The sequence below is a fragment of the Cupressus sempervirens genome, chromosome 8 (assembly GCF_028749045.1).
Source record: "Cupressus sempervirens isolate cs-2001-9-10 chromosome 8, ASM2874904v1, whole genome shotgun sequence".
In the NCBI taxonomy this organism is placed as follows: Eukaryota; Viridiplantae; Streptophyta; class Pinopsida; order Cupressales; family Cupressaceae; genus Cupressus; species Cupressus sempervirens.
Window position 1 is genome coordinate 580,236,917 of NC_143125.1, and position 22,089 is coordinate 580,259,005.

The window sequence follows — 22,089 nt, forward strand, 5'->3', positions numbered from 1 at the left end:
AAGGTTATCATATCTCTGACTTCACAAATCATATGATCATGCATTAGAGGGTGAGAAAGACATGAACCACCCTTCTCAAGGTTGAGAAACCAATTCTTAGCAATGACATTATTGAGTTTACTGGTATCTTTAGCAAAGTGAGAATCAACTAGACCAAATGTCTAGTCTTCATACTCCTCTTAGGGTGGGACTCTCAAGGCACCCATCATTTTTACTTTATTTACATACACAAGCAACTCAAGTGTATGGGTTCTCATGCATCTTTTAGAAATGTTATGCCTATTCCTATAACATTCTATAACCAATTATAGACAAAAAAAATCTTCCAAGAATCCTATAGCTTGTACCAATCCGCTTAGAGACACCTTCTTTTGAATGGACCTAGATTTGGCTTTAGATAATCTTGAGACTAGTTTCTTAATGTCTTCATTAGCAAGGAATGTTTCTTTTAGCTCAGGCAAGAAAAAAATTAGGGTCGAGGCCTCTTTCTCTTTGGGTAATTTGGGATGGTAAGCAGCCATGGAAATTTTATAGGTTAGAATTTTACCCTAAGAGAAGACAAAAATAAAGTAGAACTAATAGGGAAATTTAACTGTAATGTAGGAATAAAATAAGAGTTGGTAGAAAAAGATAAAACTCAATAGAAGGAATGTGTTCGAAATCTCTTGCTAGACAAGACAAGCTATAGATCTTTAAATCTCTAAGAAGCCAAAATTCTTATCACATACAATTATAGAAAGATAGTGATGCAATGGAACCAATGGTGGGTTAAAAACAAGGTCCCCCAAATCCTCTTCACTAAAGGTATGAATACAATAAGTGTCCTTACAAATCCAATTTGCACAAAACACCTATCACAAGTTTTTAATAGGATGGTTATGGTTATCTTAATCTAAGCCACTCCTAGGAAATCTTAATCACAAGGAAAACCTATCACAAAGACAACTAACAACTAGTTGCTCCTTCAAGGCATTAAAAGGTACTTTTGATACATTCACTCCCTAAACTCACATAAGGACCAGGGGTGACTTTAAGACACACTCATAGTATATTTAGGTCCTAAAAAACATGAAACAATAATTTTAATAAAACTATGCAACATTTATCCAATGGTTGCTTCACAAACCCAAAATGAGGCTTGTAGCCCTTGATTCTAAAATCTTGACTTAATTCCAGAAAAATCCATACAAACCAAGGATTTGATTATTGGTTCAAATGCCCTTTTTTGGGTTTACATAACATACTAAAGCATTGGGATCTCAAAATGAGAATGATGTCAGTAAAACTTATGATCTCACTTAGAAGGATTAGCCAATTAGGCCTCCATTTACAAAGGAAGCACCCTAATCTCTGGAAAAAAAATCCAATCAAAAAATTGGAACATGATGGGGTTCACACAAAATAATTATAAATGAGATCCCATGCCTCGAATCCTTTTTTGTAGTGAGTTGTGGAAGTTGTTGCTATGCGTTCCTAGCATGCACATGGATCTTGCATGCCTAGGGCATCAAGTTTCTCCTTGGTTTTTGCATCTTTTTACATGAGACAAAAAGAATCATAAATTATATTATCCACACATGGATTCCACCTAGGGCCATTAATTTCCCATGGTGGAATCTCAAGGTATGAGTAGAAATGTGAGAAACCCTGGGTAGTTATAAGAAATTGTGGCAAAAATCAATAAAACTAAGATATCTAGAGTTAGGAGGCAAGTTAGAATCTCATTCCAAGTGCATTCGAAAGGTGATTCACCAAGATATCCAAAAATTTCACCAATCCATACCTATGTGATGGGTGTGTAGACTGCTTTGTTTTTGTACATTCTTTATACATTTTTGCCTTGTCTTAAGCCTGTCCTAACCCATATTATGCCATTAATTATTAAGGAATATAATGAATTTAATAAAGTCTTAAGGTTTGAAATATTTCTTGAAGAATGGGTGGTTAATGCATAAATATTGATACACCTTGATTCATTGGGCTATAGGAACTAAGGATGTGAGAGTATGAAGCCAACCGTCTAGTTGAAGGAGCAGTTTGGAAGTAGTAGTTTTGCTATATTATTTTAGGCAAGTAGTTCTGAATGACTAAACAGATTTGTTTTTGGCTATATGTTATCTTAGCTAGGTTGTTTTGTAAACTATTATGTGTGGCCAATGGCCAAAACAAATCATTATCTATGTTTAGGGAGTAGGCCACCGACCATTCTAGTTTAGTTATCAATATGGTTAAACATTTTAGACTATATAAGAAAATGTGAATCAAAAGACAAGAAATACATGATTTATGAAAATACTCTACTTATATTATCTTTGAAGTTTTAATATTAAGAGCGCGGTGTTTCAGTAGCAGCTGGTTTTTAGAATATCTCTCACCTTGTGAACTAGAGGAGGGCCCCCTCTCGGGAAACTTGGTGAGATTGCTATAGTTTGTTTTGTAAGTATTTCAGTATTATCGATTTCATGTGTTCTTTTCAGATTTGACTATGTGCATTGATAAGAAGTTTTCCATATATATGTTTGCTAATCAAATCTATACAAAGCTTGTTGACTGATCAACAATTCAATTGTCCAATGGAGTAATTGGTTGTGACAGCCTTATGAAGAAATTGTCTATTATATACCATTTTTCTGTTACTACATAAATCTATTACAGAATACTATTTGTTGCATTCTTCCTACCATATTCACCCATTTATTAAACCTTAGCACTCATAATACTGTTTGTTGCATTCTTCCTACCACATCCATTTAGTTATTGAACCATACTACTCATAATACTCACAACTTCCTATCGACATTTGTAATACTCTTTGTCACCACTTATCATACTTCCTACCGCACTCTATCTTTAGAACCATTTTGTTATAAACAACCTCCTACCGCCACTAAATCTTATGTCGCAATCTAAGCAGATTACAACTCTTAATTAAACCAACTTTTAATCAGATAAAAACTATGCAATAGCATTCATAAAGACATTGTGATTAATTGTTTAGAGGAGTGTGATTATTTTTTTAGAGGTGTGTTAATAGCATTCATAGCATTCATAAAGACATTATGTTTAATTGTTCAGAGGTTTGAACTTTAGATTATAATCCATTTGTAGAAGTAATCTTATATGTGTGGTGATTTGGATAGTTCAATTTATTAGCAAGTAGTAATTTGCATTCATGAACCTCTTGATTTATTATTTTCGCCCGTTGTGTAAACAACCATTATATCTCTCACGAGTTTATGAATCTTGGATTGACATTTTTAGGGTATTTCTGATTCAATCATATACCTTCAATTTGAACCTCATTTTTACCCAACACTATGTGTCACAATGAGTCCATACAATGAGTTGCAACATCAGATTTAGCAAAAAAACTTGATATTTTATTGATTTGAAAGAAAATTTACACATTCCATGCCTACCACCTGCCTAAAAGGGATATGTAGGATCTATCAATGGTTATAACAACCATTTAAACCAAATATGGTTGTTGGGAATTCAAACTACAAGTTTTGCAAAAAGTTGCTTGACAACTTTTTAGCAATTTTGCAACTTTTAGTGTAACTTTTCCTAAGGTAACCAAAATTGGTTTTAACCAATACAACATGGAAAAAAACATGTAAAAACATGAAAAATAAATCTATCCTAAGATTCTAGGCTACGTGAAACCTTTGACCATAGTTGACCAAGTGCTTATATGCCAATCTTGGAACTAGATCTTACAAGTGGGCCAACATGAATAACCAATCATTCCTAATTAAAATATAATGATTCATAAGACTTAAAAAGAGTCCTAACGTTGTATTTTTATTGGGGTTCCCCTATACTAGATAGATAGAAAGGTAAAAATGTTAAAGAAATACTCAAAAAATTGCAAAGGAAATTCCTATGGTCAGGCAAGAAGGAGAGAAAAAAATTGAACCTTGTCAATTGGGAGACTATTTGTAAACCCAAAGATAAGGGGGGTTTAGAATAAGAAGAATTATTGACTTAAAGAAATCCATACTCACTAAAATGGGGTGGAGATTATTGGAAAACAAGACTGGGTGGGGAAGAATCATGGGGCCTAAATATCTTGCCAACACCCAATTCAGGTATAATCTCCTCAATAATGACCTCCTGGGTGGCTCTAAGGTTTGGAATAACATCCTTAAAACTCGATCCGTTCTAAGGAAAAAGGTGAGATGGTTGGTGGGAAATGGTTAAAAAATTAGATTATGGGAGGACAACTAGCTAGGGGGGAACCATTGATCTACAACAAGTTGAGAAGTCTTTAGGAAGCTTTAAAAAGAATGATGGGGGAAGAGGTGGCTAACTATATCGATGCCCAAAGAAAATGGAAGCATTTATCCACTACTGGTATTCGTAACAGGGATGACCCTCTAGTTAAAGAGTTGGAGGAAATGACCAGTTACCACAAACTTCCCTTGCATGTTTAGCCTAATAAGGTGGTTTGGGATAAGAAGACTAATGGTTAGTTCTCAATTAAATCTTCCTACCTCCTTATATTTGATAAGGATTAGACCCCTATCAGCTAGAGAAAGATCTAGAATAGTCATTTGCTGTCGAAAGTTAATTTCTTCTGGTGGACGGTCATGCACGACAAGATCTTAACTATAGACAACCTAAGGAGGAGAGGCATATTGATTACTAATAGATGTTATCTCTATAAGGAGGAAGAGGAAAGCAATGTGGACCTATTTCTTGAGTGCCCCTATACTTTACAAGTATGGTCCTACATTTGGAAAAAATCCCTATTAATTTGGGTCATAAACAGAGGAATGGAACAATTTGTGGAGAATTAGAATTGCCCCTTCTACCAACCCTGGCTCAAAACTCTTTGGAATATCCTCCCCCACATGTTTTTTGGGGTGTCTAGAAGGAGAGGAATAATAGGATTTTCAAGAAGGAAGAAAGAGGGGAGGAGGTTGTGGGGGAGATATTGAGGAAGCTTGTTGTGGAGAATGTTATGGTGGCTAAGTTTAAAGCACCACATGGACCCTTAAGCATGAAGGATGGATCCCTCCCACCATGTCTACTATAAAGCTCAACTTTGATGGTGCGGCAAGAAATGGGTTGACGGCATCTAGTGGTATGATGCAAAATGCTAGGGGAGAACTGTTGTTAGCTTACTTGGGGAATTTGGGGCATGGAACCAATAACGTGGCTGAGGCCATTGCCTTACTTTGGGGTCTAAAATTTGTTATGGAGATGAGGTTTAGGAAGTTAAGCATAGAAGGTGCTTCTAGACTCATCATTGAATCTGTCCAAGGGTGAGCTAAACAAGTTTGGGCTATACATAACATCTTGGGGACATCTGGCGATTCCTGATGACCCTTGATCACTATGAGTTACAACACACTTGCAGGGAAGGCAATGTGGTGGTAGACTCTATGAAAGGCTTGGGATTTGATTCGGGTAGCCTCAAAAGATGGATGAGAACTAAAATGCTACCAAACTATATTAATTCCCTTATTAGTAGGAGGACCCCTCCAAATTATGCTTGATGAATATCCAAATTTGGAGAACTGGCAATTTTAGTGGCCTTTTTAGTTTTATTACTATGATGGTTAAGATTGCCTTAAATTTGACAAGACATTTCACAAGGACCAATTATGTGGATTTCATCATGCAAGGGCATGAAAAAAGGAAAGGCATTGATAACCTCGGCTTTAAAAAAAGAGCCATCATTTTTTCCTAGTATTGGCTGATTACAGAAAAAAGTTATCATTATTATTATGTCAAATCATTAAAGGATTATGTTCGGATCCTTTTCACTCCCCATAATGATGTTTTAAGACTACCAGAACATTTTAGATATTGCATTGTCATGAAGTTTAAGGAAGAAGCTACTTTGACCACTAGACACATTATTTTTAGCCTTGGGTCTACAAAAATTTGGGTGGTACTTTTCTTACAAATTAAAATTATTGAGCTTGTTGAAAGTGATATCACTAAGGAGAAGGATTCTATGGGCGGGGACCTTAATAGACTAGAGCCCACGAAGATGGAGGATTTCTCCAAAAGTTAGGCAACCTAGATAATGTTGAAGGAAGGTGGATTTCTCCCTTATGTACAGGTTATAGCTAATTATGATAAGAATTTTTCTCAACAATTCATTAGTAGTTGGAAAGATAGGAGGGTCACTATCAATGGTATCACTTTCCAGGTGAATGAGGAGACTATAGCTATGGTGATGGGCCTTGAAATAATTGATAGGAAGTGGTAGAAGATCACGAAGGTGATGGAAGAAGCTAGCATATCTAGCTTTTTCAGAGAAAATTAAACCCCAAACTGTATCATGATGGTTTTCAGAGGGATAGTTTATCAAAGCCATGGGATGATGTGTTCCTGGTCATAATGAAGTATCTCATCCTAGAACGTAGATATGGTGTGTGTTATTTCTACCATTTCTCTTTGCTTAATCACTTTCGTAATAGGGAATTAGTCTGCGTTCCCTTTTTTATGATGCACACCCTAGAAGAGATAGTTATGGATGTTAGTGGAAAAAAAAAGGAAGGGGCTAACTTTACTATTTTATACTAAGGGCTCATGTTTCATTTATTTTAGTTCCACCTAGCCCTATGCCCTCCTAGAGTGAGTGTCATTGATAATTTCTTCCCCACTGTTGACCCCCTTTGTATGGAGTTTGCTGGTGGTAGTTATGCCCCTACTCAACAACCCTCACCCAGCCAAACCCCAGTCAAGAGCAGGAAGAAAACCCTAGGTTCTAGAGTCGGTTTCCAATAAAAAAATAAAAACTTAAAAGAGGGTGGAGGTGGAGATTGGGGACTTGAATGAAGAGATCTATGGGAATAGAAGAATATTGGGTAGGCTTGCCAATTAAATCAAGGGTAGACTCAAACTGTTGAACTTGATGAAAGATCAACCCCACAATTCCCAAGAATCACCTGCATGCAAACACCTATCACAAAAAGAGAGAAGAAAAAGGTATGGAGGCTAGAATTCTCATATCCACAAATGAGACATTCTTGATGAGCAAAAAAAGAAATTCTTATCATCAAAAGTGAATGAATAAATTACAAAGAGATCAATCCTTATATAAGGAGATCAAAACCCTAATAAGGTAAAACCAAGGTTGCATGTTAATAATTAATAAAAGAATTAATTATTATATGCCTAAAGTTTAGCTTAAGTAGACTAGAGATAATAAGTGACTTAATAATAAAATCAAAATGATTTAATTAATAAGGCAATATCATATTAGTCTAACACCCCTCACCCCCCCTTAAGATAAACTTAGGGAATAGCCAAAAACCTAGAAACTACTGCTGAAAACATATTGGGTCTCAACAACAAGGCCTAATGAGGTACCCAAGAACAACCAAATCTTTGTAAAGAGGAGAAATAGAGAAAATCACATGGGAAAAACCCTACTCCAAAAAGAGATGAAAAGAATGTTCATAAGATGGGAACAAAAGATGATCATGAAGAACACCATTGAAGAATGTTACTATAAACACTGTCAAACTATTGATCTAAAGAACCTCCACTGTATAGAACATGGCAAGGTAGAGAAGAATAAGGCTGAAGAGCTAATCAATCAAAGATGGAATGTATCTTCATAGCTTCCAACAAAAGGAATAAAAGAATGTCAATATGGTAAATGATCCATCTCACCAAAATGCATAGGTATCCAACCACTATAATTGCCTAGTACATGGGATCAAATATTGAATACATAACTCACTCCATCAAATCAAGAAAGAAATAGAACCAAAATAACCCCCTATAATGCTGAGAGGTGGGACATGAACACTAAAACTGAATGTAATATCTCCTACAGAGCAAAGAACTAGGGACATCGAAAGTGCAAAAGAAGTACAAACACCTATAATGGCATGTGTGATTGACACATCATGAGGCTAATATTGTGGAAGGAACACTCACTTGAAAAAGGAAGATGGAAAATATGGCCAATATGAAACCCCCCAAGGCACTTTATAATGTAGTGCGAGTACAATAAAACACAAAAATGTCCAAGATCCTAAAATACTATAGAGTGACACTTTATTTCAGTGTGTTTGCAAAAATACTACAAAAGGATGTCAACAAAGATCAAAAAAGACATAAGGATGATACAATAGATAGTACAACCCATGAAAAAATATTTGAAACAACAAAATCAATCCCCAGACCAGAAACAACCAAGATATCCATCATAATGCAGAAAAACAAAAAAACTAAATGGGATGTGACTGGAGCAGAATCTGAAAAATAGAATGTCTCAAAATATGTCTCTTGGAGTGCAAAATAAAAATTTTGACTTTTATAGGAAAAATAGGCCACTAAACAATATCTAAAATCCAAATAAACTGCATCATCACAACGGGCTCAAAATTAGCTTTGCCACGCTTCTTTCAGATCAGAAAATGGAGTTTAGATGGGCAAGCTATGGCCAAAAAACCACATGTAGATCAAAAAAGCATTGGAAAAAAAAGAAATTACTACCTTGAGATTCCTACCAAAAATGTACCCACCAGTATCAGAAATTTCCTCAAGAAGTGTACTAGTTCTATACCAAAATATCTTGATTTGCATGCCCAAAAATCCCAATTTATGTGCCAAGCCAAAATTTACAAAATCATCATCTCAAGAAATGTGTGAAAAATGTTGATTAGCATGCCAAAATTTAGGAAATCACTGCCTCAGTAAACGTGCCCAATCTGGGAGTAATATATTTTAGCCTTAAATTCCAACTATCTCCTAATTGGACAAATTTTATATGAAAATAAGGGTTTTGGGGCACTCTGAGCTCAATAGTGATGTTCATTTGGGTTCAAAGTGCACCAGTAAATGGTAACCCCCCAAATTCAATACAAAAAGAATTTGAAAAATGACACCCTCTAAAAGAAAAAAAATATAGATTTAAAAGCCAATCCAAACTTCTGATAAATAGAACAGAGGCATGAATATCTTGAGCTCTAATACCATGTTGAAGTTTATGAAAATTCAATCCCACAACTCATAAGAATCACCTACATGCAAACACCTATCACAGAAAGAGAGAAGAAAAAACTATGAAGGTTGGAATTCCAAGATCGACAGATGAGACATTCTTGATGACCAAAAAGAGAAATTACTATTATCAAAAGTAAATGAATAAATTACAAAGAGTTCAATCCTTAAAAAATGAGATCAAAACCCTAATAGGGTAAAACCTAGGTTGCATGATAATAATTAATAAAAATAATTATTATTATATGCCTAAAGTTTAGCTTAAGTAAACTAGAGATAATAAGTGACTTAATAATTAAATCAAAATGATTTAATTAATAAGGCAATCTCTTATTACTCTAACACAAAAAAATGACTAGATGTTTACAAGAGGGTGAGGAGGAAGATACTAATTTGGAGGAGAGTGCTAAGATTTCAAGGGATTGTAAGGAGAAGTTGAAGGATGATATTGATAAAAAAGAAGAGGAGAAGTGGAATGACATTGTTGACGACATGTGGTTTTTGAGGTAGAGAACCCGACCAAGGACCCATCCCAAGACCCCACTCATATTTTTGTCACTTTCACCCTATTATCCGCTACTAACCAGGAAGACCCCAAATCTGATAAAGCATCCCCTAACACTATTTCTTCTACCATAAGGAATGATGGTATGTAAATCTTAAGGGCTCTCACTAACACTCTAAATGTGCAAGATAAGAGGAAGTCACTGGTGAATCGCAACAAGGCAATAAATTTAAGTAATGCAGAGGAGGTGGTTGTTACTCTTAAAGACTTCCAAGAACTGAAGGATTAGTGTCATGCACTGGAGGAAGGCTTCACCTTCTTTTCCAAGTTCACTCTAAAGGTGACCCGTGCGACTATGACCACCCTCTAGCTTTTGGCTCATGAGAAGGAGGAAGAGGGACCTTGGGAATGAAGATTTGAAGGTGCTCTATAATTTCCTTGTAGATGACTAGGCCAAAGTTCTTTTGGCTAGGAAAGGCAAGAAGAAGGTTTCCAGTTAGTGGCCTTCCCCCTGATGCTCCTCTATTCTTGTGGCAAGTATTTTTTTGAGTTCTTTGTTGGTTGTTTCTTTTTGTCCTGTTTTGATGGTTTTTTTTTTTTTCTATTGAATTGGGTATGGGTTGTGGGTGGTATGATGCACTAACCACCCACATGTCTTTTATTAATTTGTTAAACTTTGTTAGTGTTAAGTGCATGAACTTTAGTACTTTTATTTACTATTATGATGCTACTTCTATTTTTGATGTAAATTGTTAAGGGGTCTATTTGGTTGTCTGTTAGTAGTTTTGTCACTATTGTAAAGGGCCATCCCCCTTGTTTTTTATGCTTTTATATCAAAAAATATTATTTTTCTTTTTCTGTCTATTTTTTAAAAATTACTTGTGATCTCCACATTAGCTCATGTTGTGATCTTTATTTATTTAACTTTTGATTTTTCAAATTGATTTATATTTTAGTTTTTAAATTATTTTTAATATTAGTTTAGTTTTTTCTTTAATTATTACTTTTTAGTATCTATAATTTATTTAGTCAATAGATTATATATTTGTTAGAGACATTGGTATTTTTCATATTATTTTTTTGTATTTCTCTTATTAATTTTTCATAATAGATTTTTTGATGGGGTTTTTAAAATGATAAAAAAAATTTAATTTGATAAATTGAATTTAAATAAATAATATTTATTAATTCATTTAAAATATTTTAATAGATATGATTTTATTTAAATTAAAAATTATTAATAATCTAATTTGTTCACATAAGATTATATTTTAAATCTCCACTTTTAACTATTGTTTTTCTTTTCTTATTTATTTAAAAAATAATTACTTGTGATCTCCACATTAGCTCATGTTGTGCTCTCTATTTATTTAACTTTTATTTTTAAAAATTGATTTAGGTTTTAGTTTTAAAATTATTATTATTATTTTTTTATTAGTTTAGTTTTTTCTTTAAATATTATTGTTTAGTTTCTATAATTTATTTAATCAATAGAATATTTGTTAATGTAATTATTTTTCATATATTATTTATATATATCTCTTATTCATTTTTCATAGTAGATTTTTTAATAGAGTTCTTTTTAATGATTTTTTTTACATTTGATGATTTGAATTTAAATAAATAATATTTATTAATTCATTTAAAAGATTTTAGTAAATATTAACTTGAAAATTATTAATAATCTAATTTGTTCAAATAATATTATATCTTTTAGCTACTAGGCTATTTGTGGGAGCTTTTCTCTCGAAATTAATTTTTTTATCATAAAATTTGTCAGTAATTTTGATAAATTTTAATTTTTTGATATCTTATTTGCTTAGCCGACAAATATACTTGAATTGTAGTTATTACAATGACATTAGAATATATTAATATGATCAATATTCTAATTATAATTATCAAATTTATATAGATGTTTTATTTTATCATAGTTTCACATTATTTTCTAATTAATAATTTAAAACTATATGAAATCAAATAAATTTTAAGAATTAGACTTTATTTTTTTGACATATTATAAATGTGTGAAATTGTTTGAACTTTAGATTTTTATTTTTATTTATTTTAATATTCATTTTACTCTTTAAAAAATGCATCTCCTATCAGCACAATCATTGCATGCACAAAAGCATGCAACTGCTACTATTTAGAATTTTCTACTTGGTAAAGGTAAATGGGATTGCAAGTAGAAGGGGTTTAAATGGAGAAACTCCATAGTTAAGTGTGAGCTGAATAGTGGATGGGTGACCTCCCCTACTCATGATACATGGGTCAATGAGTTTGACTACAAAACTACACAGTTAATTACTTATTGAATGTCTAAAAATTTAAGAAATTAATTAATTTTTATATTAATTGAATTAAAGTTTCTTATAAATTAGAAATTATGAGATTTTTTAGGCTAATTTATAGATTATGTTATTTAAACATATTTTATCGTATGATTATTTAAATATTTTTTAGTTTATTTTGTAAACAATTACATCCAATATATTAAAATTGTTGAAAACATAAATATGAAGTCATAAAAATTATTTTAAAAAATATACACTTTATATTTTACAAGCTATATTTTTATTTTAAAAGTTAAAATAATTTATTTCCTTCTTATTCACCTTTCATACCTATTCTTTTTATTAAACATTATAATACAATTACTAGAGTATATTATCATTAAACATTTTTAAATTTTTTTTATAAAAACAAAGTTCTAATTCTCTTACATTCTACAATAATTTTCTAACCATGCATTCAACTAAATTAAATTTATTAAAAATATATAATAAAATAACAACTTATATTTCATAAAGTCAAAAAAAATACAATTAACTATAGCAACAATACCACAAGTATAGTTATATTATTCAATTGTATAGTTTTTGAGTTAAATTCATAATTAAACACAAGTAATATTGGTATGGATGATCTTAAGAAAAGTTGTGATGCTTATATGAACATCACCTAAATATACTGAGTACTAATTTTGAATCTCACAGCAATACCACACAAAGATTCAATAAAATATATTATTTATAATTTCAGAAATATTTTAATATTAATTTTAAGAACATCACATTTTTACTAAATTAATTTTACAATATTTTAATATTAATTTGAAGGACATACCATTCTTTACAAAATTAATTTATCATTTATTAGGTGAAAAAGCCAAAATATAAAAGTTTTTTATATTAAACCTTTTTGTAACATGCAATGATGTTTGATATATTAAATTATCAAATGTGTGTCATGTTTTATTCATGGAAAAGAACCTATGAGCTAAACATCCTTGATAAAATTTGGTAGGTATGGAAAAAGCAAAGAAATGTATACCCACTTCCCATGTAATTCTCTCCTTTTGCAAAATAAATGTAACCTTTTGTATTATTTTCCTTTCACCAAACTCAACCTTCTATTGGACAATTCTTTATTTTATTTTCTTATGATTTGGTGTATGGCTTAGAGTCAACGACACCTCATCCCTTATGATGTTGAAGCTTTGCACTCAAGAAGACTTGATCACTGGTAAGCTCTTTGTGAGCCATTCAATGTCACCAGTTACCAAAGGCCCATTGACATTTTCTACTTTTGATTTAAAACTTACAAATATTTTGAATATATTATAACTTTGAACTCTGAAAATAAATGTTTTAGCAAAATCAGTCATTGATGACCCAATGTCATTGCCTTTGGTTTTCATATGGCCGCTGCAACCACTGGTCACATCGCAATTTAATACAAGTATCCCATCTTTCTCAAAAAATTCACTTAGTTATAATTTGATGGAATTTCATGTCAATCTACTAATGTGCAACCTTATATTTCTCTCTTTCCTCACAAGTGCCACTTTTCTTACTCGTATTTTTAAAACCTATCCTAAAAAAGGAATCTTTGAAGAGTTTCATTTTCCATGCTTCTGATTATTTATGTATACTACAAAGATCTCAAGCATATCACTCCTCCTTGATAAGTGTCAACGTGGGTTTGTTTCATAATCCAAAATTTTAAACAAATAGTTTCTTATCATTTTAATGTTAATTTAATTAGACTCATGCATTGAAGAATCCAATGATTATAAATTAATTGTAGAGAATTGGTGTAGGAGATGATAGGAGGCATAAATGGGATAAACTCCACTTAAACCCACTAACACCCTACCAAGAGTACATACAGAAGCCAAACACTGTATTGTAGCAAAGAGACCATATAATTCATAGATTTATTAATTGATTACACAAGATAGATAGTAACCAACATGCCTAGTTGTGAGGCCTTCTGGGTTGCAGCCTTATACAAAGAATTATAACATCATATTACAAATGCACAATCTTTATTTTCTTCATGCTCCTTCCTACTTCTTCCTATCTTTCTCTACTATCCTACATCAAATCCAGGTGCTTATATAGCCAACTAGACCACAAGTTGGCCAATCAAGCATTTAATTATAATATAAGTCCATTCTTAGAGATGCAAACCATAACCCAATCAATGTGCATCATTTGTTCACATGCTCTAAAAGATAGGTTCAAACAAAAGTTAGGAGGCAACTCCCAACTGTGCAAGACACCATGCCATCATAGGAAATTGCACCAAGAGAAATAATACACCTCATAGGTTGAAAACAATAGGAAACAAAGATCAAAAATGACTTAGAACTTGAGAAATATAACACCTCAACATTTGTGCTCTTAGGGTGGACACTGAAAATAGGTTCTTAACAACTTGCTAACTATGCATAACACAAAAATTGAAGGTAGCAACAACTACATTGTGAACAACAAACAGGTATAGAAAGCAAAAACATTTTTTTAGGGTGATGCAAGATTGCTCATTGACCTAAGATGCTCCTACATCAAACATCTAAGGTAAGTAAGAATTGATGTCCAAACTAGGCAACCCTGATGCTTTGAGCTGAATCATAAAGATCCAACTCAGCTTGTGTTATCCATGAATTATCTTCATCTAGTTTATCTTTTCACTGAACAAGGTATTCCATGTTATCCCTTCCTCTGGTGCTCTTTATTATTCTTCTATCTAAAACTTTCTCAATGATGTCATCCTTCTTCTTAAGATAATCTGCATTATTTTTTAATTCCTTGTCTACCTCGAAGTACTAGAGGATGTTTGAAATATTGAATATAAGTGAACTATCCATGTCTCTAGATAATTCAACTTCAAAAGAATTTCCACTGTCAAATTTCCTCAAAATTTTGCAAGGATCAAACTTCTTTCATTTTAGCTTACTATAAGTACCAACTAAAAATATGTTCTTCTTCAAATGATCCATCACTTTATCTACAACTTCAAAATATTTATTTCTTCTCCCTTTGTCTTCTCTCTATTTATATCCAAGGTTACTATCCTCCAGATTCTTTCTCACTTCATCATGCAAAGTCTTCACAAAATCTACAATTTTTTCAGCTTCATCACTTCTCTTTACCTCAATTTTCAAGTCTCTTAATTCTATAGTTTCCTTAGGAATCATCCCATTAACAATCTCAAAAGGTGTCTTTTTAGTACTTCTATTCACAAAATTGTTATATGTGAACTTTTCTTGTGCTAAAATCAAATCCCAATTACCAGGCTTATTTCTAACTAAACATCTCAACAAGCTACCCAAAGTTCTATTCACTGCCTTAGTTTGTCCATCTATCTGTGGATGAAATGTAGATATGAACTTCAACTATGTATCCATTTTTCTCCAAAGTGTTCTCCAAAAAAGACCAGTAAACTTGGTATCTTTGTGTGAAACAATAGTTCTAGGCAACCCATGCACAATCTCACTATTTCCTTGAAGAATTGTTCATCCACATGTGTTGCATTAGATATCTTCTCATAGTGTATATAATGAGTCATTTTTTAATATCTATCCACTACAACCATAATAAGGATCATCACAAAGTATGCAAAGAAACATCAGATATTTCTTGTTTCAAGTATGCAACGAAACATCAATATGCACAAGATCACAAAATTTCAATCAATTGCAATCATAGTAATCTAAGATCCTCATATTCAAAATATTTCCATCTTGTGGAGTTTTTCTCCAAAAGAAGCAAGGTCAACTAAAAGCATGACACAAACAAGTAACATCATATCCTTTCATGTCAGAAGTAATCATAACTCATAAAAACAACAATCAATTCACAACCAACACATGCATACGTAGACAAAGCTTGCTTGACATACAGTTGTGTAACTTGGGGTCACAACTAAGCATAGTGAACTCAAGGCCCTAGTGTAGGACCAAGAGCTCTAATACCATATGTAAAGACTACCCCCATAAATCCAATACCACATCAGCAATCTCCACGAAAAATACAAAATTCAATGAGGGTCAAGGTCATTTGAATATTGACCAATCAACATTTGTTAACCTTAAAAGAAATATATATATATATATATATATATATATATATATATATATATATATATATATATATATATATATATATATATATATATATATATATATATATATATATATATATATAAAGGCAGGAGATAAAATGAAATGTTCTAAACAAACCACAAACTAGTCATTGGAATATAATCATGTACCAAACATGCCAACCAAGTTGTCAAAGCCTCCATAACTTGTCCAAGAACATAAGGGATTGAAAATATTACATAGGAGTGTTTTATCACCCTACCACAAATTTTTTAAGCTTCCCCAAAAGCTTTCCTGACATGAAAGATGCCCATCCCAGCAATGAGATAGTCTAAACAAGTAAAACTAAAAGAAGAGTAATGAAATTGTGTACATAAAAAATTTCATACGAGCAACATCAAGTATCCCATAAATGAATAATATTGTTATTTCAATTTCCAAAAAACATTTTAAGAATCGTTTTCTATTTCAGCACGTGAATATAAAATATTTAGTACATACCATGTGCATTATTCAATAACTATATTTTTGTTTATTACAAAGTTGATTTCTTATCAAATGATCTCTTTTAGCATGACTTCACAAGTTTAAAAAATCCTCAATAACAAAATATATCTTAAATAGAAAGAAACAAAAACAATGTAACCATTTCTATCCCTCCCCCATTATCCACTTTTTGGCACCCATCCCATAAGAAGAAAAAATACACTCATGCTAGAGGAATTCAATGAAACTAAATAAGATTCTTAAATAGCAAGGAATTCCCTATGCACTATCATGATATAGGCGTAGAAGGAATCGCAAGCTGGCTAGAATTATGCACATCTATTAAATAAGTCATACCACCCATAATTCTTTCTATACCATTAGGTCTAGTATAATAAAATATAATTAAAATTAATTCACTCACTAATCCAACGTTCAATCAGTAAGGGTCCATTCGGTAGCCGAAATATAGGTGGAATTGACATTGATAGATCTCTAAAATTTTCAAAACTATGTTTAGGTGCGTAAAATAAGAATTAAGAATAGGAATAGGTATGATAATTTTGCCCCAAACATAAGCATACACTATTCCACCAAAATAGTTGGAATGAGAATACATATTCCTATTCCAAAGTTTACTTTTTCACCATTTATAATTTTGTCTAGTCCGTAAATTTTGGGTGCCCAAGTATTGTTGCTCATCCATGGGAACTATATTGTCTACCAGGATTTCGCTCTTCATCTGCCATTATTTTGCAAAGTGCTCGTTATTTCTGAAGACCTTTACATCGTTTGCATCATTGGTTATCTCATTTATCTGCATGGTTTAGAACAACTACGAGTAGGTGCAAACATTTGAGTCAATCGATTGCGGTAGGAGGGAGCAAGGCCTATCAAAATTCTACTCGACTACTAACTTTCTCCTCCCTTCAAAATATAGAAAGGCAACTAATGAGGCCATAGCCCTCCCGCTATCCCCTGTAGCACATCGAGGATGTTGGTTTATCGGATAGAGGTATTTCATTGATAAAAGAAGGTTGGAGTTGTTTGTAGCTCTGCTAACTCTATCTTTGAAGCAATATGAGAGGATTTGAACCATCAAATTTGTGCTTATCAATTTTGGGATAGAAATTACATATAACCGAAGCTGGCTCGTTGCTTTAGGGATCTTCTTGTGAGAAGCATTTCTTCACCAAGAACTCCAATTTTTCTTGTATTTTACCTAATTGTGTCCCTTGATTCTTTGAAGTGTACAACTATTGTATGCTACTACCAATCTGTGTCACCTAGGCTTTCAGAACTCAGGTCTTATTACAACGATCATCAATTTGGTTTTCCCATTTTAGTGATTGCTCTTTTTTAATTTCTTTGATGAACCAAATAGAGAGAGGAATACATATTCCTATTTTCTATTTCCAAATTAAAAAACCTAGAATATATATTCCTATTCTTGTATTCCTAATCCCGCAGCCAAATGGACCCTAGATTATAAGGAAATTAATGTCAGCAGACATTTATTAACAAGAAGATTAAAAGAAGTATTCTCATCCATTTTTCTTAATCAGATAAATTCAATACAAAATGAATACAACTGTACAAGTCATGCAACATCTAATCATTTTATAGCTATGTGAATGATTATTTCCTAAAACCATCATTTAAGGAGATAAATAATTCCTTACAGAACACACCAGAAAAATAAACAAGAAGGATCAGTTTGATGTAACCTACAGAACTATCCTCTACCTAATGGGTTTACCTTATTATTTACATAAGCATAGTATTTGTGTTTAATTCTTCCATTGTAACATATCAGGTCTATAATTTCATGTACTCTAGCAGCAATTAGATGAGGATAAATTTTCAATTCTCATACAAAGGCAGAAAGGTGTCAAATTTCTTGAACAATTTAGTTTATCAAACAATGTTTTAGGTATTCCCTCTTTTAGGCCTCATATCATGTAATTTACCATGATTCTTGTCTTAGTTTTAAGGAACAAAATCTACATCTTTATTATGTTCATTAAAATCAATAACATGTACAAAAGAAATGTGCATTCTAACCATAATGAATTGGGGATATGCCTCAGTTAGCTAGGTAATAAAACATTCAGTGTTTGGCTAGTAACTAAATGCGAATAGGCATTTTCATTTAGTAGAATATATTGGAAATATAGAACAATAGGAACAAAACAAGGAAAGAAAGAACTTCCAATTTTTTTATTGAATAATAGATGCCAATTTATACAATAGCTTGACTCAACAACATTCTTAAATGACTACTAATTAGATTGACAACAAACTACTTCATGATCGACAACACACACATAAACTTGACACTACTGAAACTTATGGACACCTAACTCAACACATCTACAATAAGAACTTGATTCAAACTAAAACTCTTTGACTCAATCCTAAACTAAACTTGTGTTGCCAACAACTCAACAAGGCTTGCCACATGTGCAGCAATTATTATTAACTACCGTTGGAACATTAACTCCAATTGACAACTAAAGGAAACATTTTTTAAAAATTATACTTTGAAAATATGGCATAGAGGAGTAAGACTTTCTCATAGTTATGTAGCTATCATCCAGCTTCAAAACACCACTGGACACACCATCTCCACATTAAAAATGTCTCATAAATGATGCCAAGCTTCTAGACTTTCAGATCTTGCTGAACTATTGGACACACCATCTCCACATGGAATGCCTCATAACCCTCATAAAGGTATGGCTTCTCCGATCCTATAGCACCTCAAACTATTTGAGCATTCATCTAGCCGAGCTACTACATTCTTTCCTATTTTCAAAGCATTGATCTCTTCAAAATCAAACAAATTTTTCAATGAAAACATAATCATCTGATGGTTCTTCTCCTAGCCTCATCTTCTTAACAACTTCTTCTCTAATAGACAGAACTTGATAGAAAGATAGCTCTGCAACCATATTGGAAATATAGAACAGCATAAACAAAATAGAGAAAGAAAGAACTTCTAGTCTTTTTTATTGAAGAATAGATGTCAATTTATACAATAGCTTGACTCGACAACATTCCTAAATGACTACTAATTAGATTGACAACAAATTACTTCATGATCGACAACACACACAAACTTGACACTACTGAAACTTATGGACACCTAACTCAACACATCTACAATAAGAACTTGATTCAAACTAAAACTCTTTGACTCAATCCTAAACTAAACTTGTGTTTCCAACAAATCAACAAGGCTTACCACATGTGCAACAATTATTATTAACTACCGTTGGAACATTAACTCCAACAGAATATTTAGCTTGAATTTCTGTGCTATAATAAAAATGTAACCACGTATTCCTCTGCTATACTCCTTGATGCTATTGGCACAAAACAAGAGGAAAAGAGTAGCTCAAAAGTTTTGTTAACCAAGTATTAGCAATCAAGAATTGGTTTAAGCTATATGACCATTATGGAATCCTTCTAAGTACAACTATTGGTCTTACTTTTTTGGGAGCATTTAGAACACCTCAACAAATAAGCCTAATGTGGCATAATATGTGAACATGCCAATTTAGAACTAAAATTTATAAGTAGAAAAATTGATGAGTAAATTGTTATACATAATTGAGAGTGATTTGATATAAGAAATACAAAAGTTAGAATTCTAGATAGCCCCAGATCTATTCTATATAGAAATGATATTTTTAAATTCTTGTAAAAGTTCAGTTGCCAAACAACCAAATAATTCTCTGTGTTGACTACCTGAGCCTGTATAGCTTATTTTGTGTTTTTCTAGTCCTTCGGAAACTTCAATCATTCCCTCAATTGTTAGTCATAGTGAGCTTTAAAGTTCAATCCAGTGCTCAGTTTTAAACTCCTATCATGGCGATAGAAGATGAAGTGGAATGAATTGGTTGTTGGAATGTTCACAGACAAATAAAAGAGTATGGACCAACACTGTTGGTATTCATTGAGTTGCAGATGAACTAGTTTTGTCCTGCATAGAAGCAGATATATTGGTTCCATCTAGCAGAGAGGATGATGCAAGATATATCTTTCTCCTCCTCGTGTTACGCATAAAACTAGTTAGAAACAACTGAAGCAGAAGTCTACAAGTGGACGTGCCGGAGTGGTTATCGGGCATGACTAGAAATCATGTGGGCTCTGCCCGCGCAGGTTCGAATCCTGCCGTCCACGCTCTGTTATCAATTTGAAATTTTGTGGCATGTCGCGATCCGCTGGCTGTGTTCCATGGCCATCTTCTTGTTGAATACATGAAACCATGAGCTCACATTGCAAAGAATTGGACAGGTTCGCCATGGATACAGCGCCAGAGAATTCTCATGCTTGGTTCTACTAAAAACCTAAGCTGCAATATTTTGTTGAGATCGTAAAGAAGTTTGGTTGAATGATGAATATTTAGTATTTAATGCCAGAAATTGAACTTCTACTTCATCAAAACACACCTTCATTGATGGTAAACAATTGAATTATCTTTGAGGAAATGCCCATGCCATGGCCAGGTATAATACAAAATAACCCTTTAATAGATGTAAGCCATGATGCCTATGCGACTACAATCTCTCAAAACTAATAGATTCTTTTCTGTTTCATTCCAGTCACTTTAAAATGTTTAAAGATTAGAAACCAAATGCATAATACCTCCTTTTAAATTATTTTTTCTGAAGCTGTTGTTACTATTCTTATACAAAATACTCTGTTACAGCAGTTATCTGTTCTTCCTCTAAAACAATTTAAACATCATATATTAAAAAAGAAATTAAACTTGTAAAAATTAGTCAATTTTGACTATTTAACACAATAGTATAAAAATCGAACTTCAGTGTGTCCTAAAAAGAACTCTCCATTTCAAACTCCCCAAACGCATTTGCTTCACAGCCACCCAATAATAAGTGTTGCAACTAACATTAGAAAAAACGAAGAGATAAAGAGAACCTAAAAGATTTGCAGCAGATTTTAATATTGAGCGAGGATTACAATAAATTTTAACAATGCCCACCAGGTGGTTTTGATTTATAACAAAATGCACCCTGTAAGTTCAATTTTAAGTTTAGCACTTCAATGGTTAGCATATTTTAGGGAAAAAGCGTCAAAGAGATGTGGAGTGTAATAGTGGGGATATTAGTTGAGTAAAATGAGTTTTTTTAATGGAGTATAAAAGAATTATGTGAATATTGATTTATATAAAGATTTTCATAAATTTAGAATATAAGTAATTATATGGTGTTATATCAGCATATTAAATTATTAGCCTTATTATTTTTGAGATTATTAGGAACATTTTAATCAAAAAATACACTAATGCAGTATCATATTTGAACATGTGGATTTAAAACTCACTTTTATAACTAGGAAACTTGATAAGTAAATTGCTATACAAAATTGATAGCGATTTGAAATATGTGTGCAAGTAGGTAACTCAAAATATCTTTGATGATACTTTGTGCAAATGTTAAAAGACTGGATGCAACAAAACATCAAGTGGATGGAATATCCATTTTAATATATATCCTTCAAACAATAAAGAAATAAAGGTACTCATTATGGAGAAATTCTATAAGAAGATTTGGGGAACTGGGCTTGGAAGGACTAAGACTTATTATATTAGTGAGTTCAATCCTACTTGTAACCAACTCCAAAAGGCATACATAGAGGCCAATATTTTTTGGAGAGTTGAAACTATTATTGCTCTGATTAAAACCCTCACCAGCTTAGA

At 32.4% G+C, this 22,089-nt stretch overlaps 1 non-coding gene and 1 pseudogene across 1 annotated transcript; one reads left to right on the forward strand and one right to left on the reverse strand.

Annotated features, from left to right (window-relative positions):
• Window positions 1-20,672, reverse strand: part of LOC149543750 (putative UPF0481 protein At3g02645) — a 35,984-nt pseudogene extending 15,312 nt beyond the window's left edge.
• Window positions 20,468-20,549, forward strand: TRNAS-AGA (transfer RNA serine (anticodon AGA)). Its single transcript has one exon. It is a non-coding gene; the product is annotated as a tRNA-Ser (tRNA).
• Window positions 20,673-22,089: the final 1,417 nt, after the last annotated feature.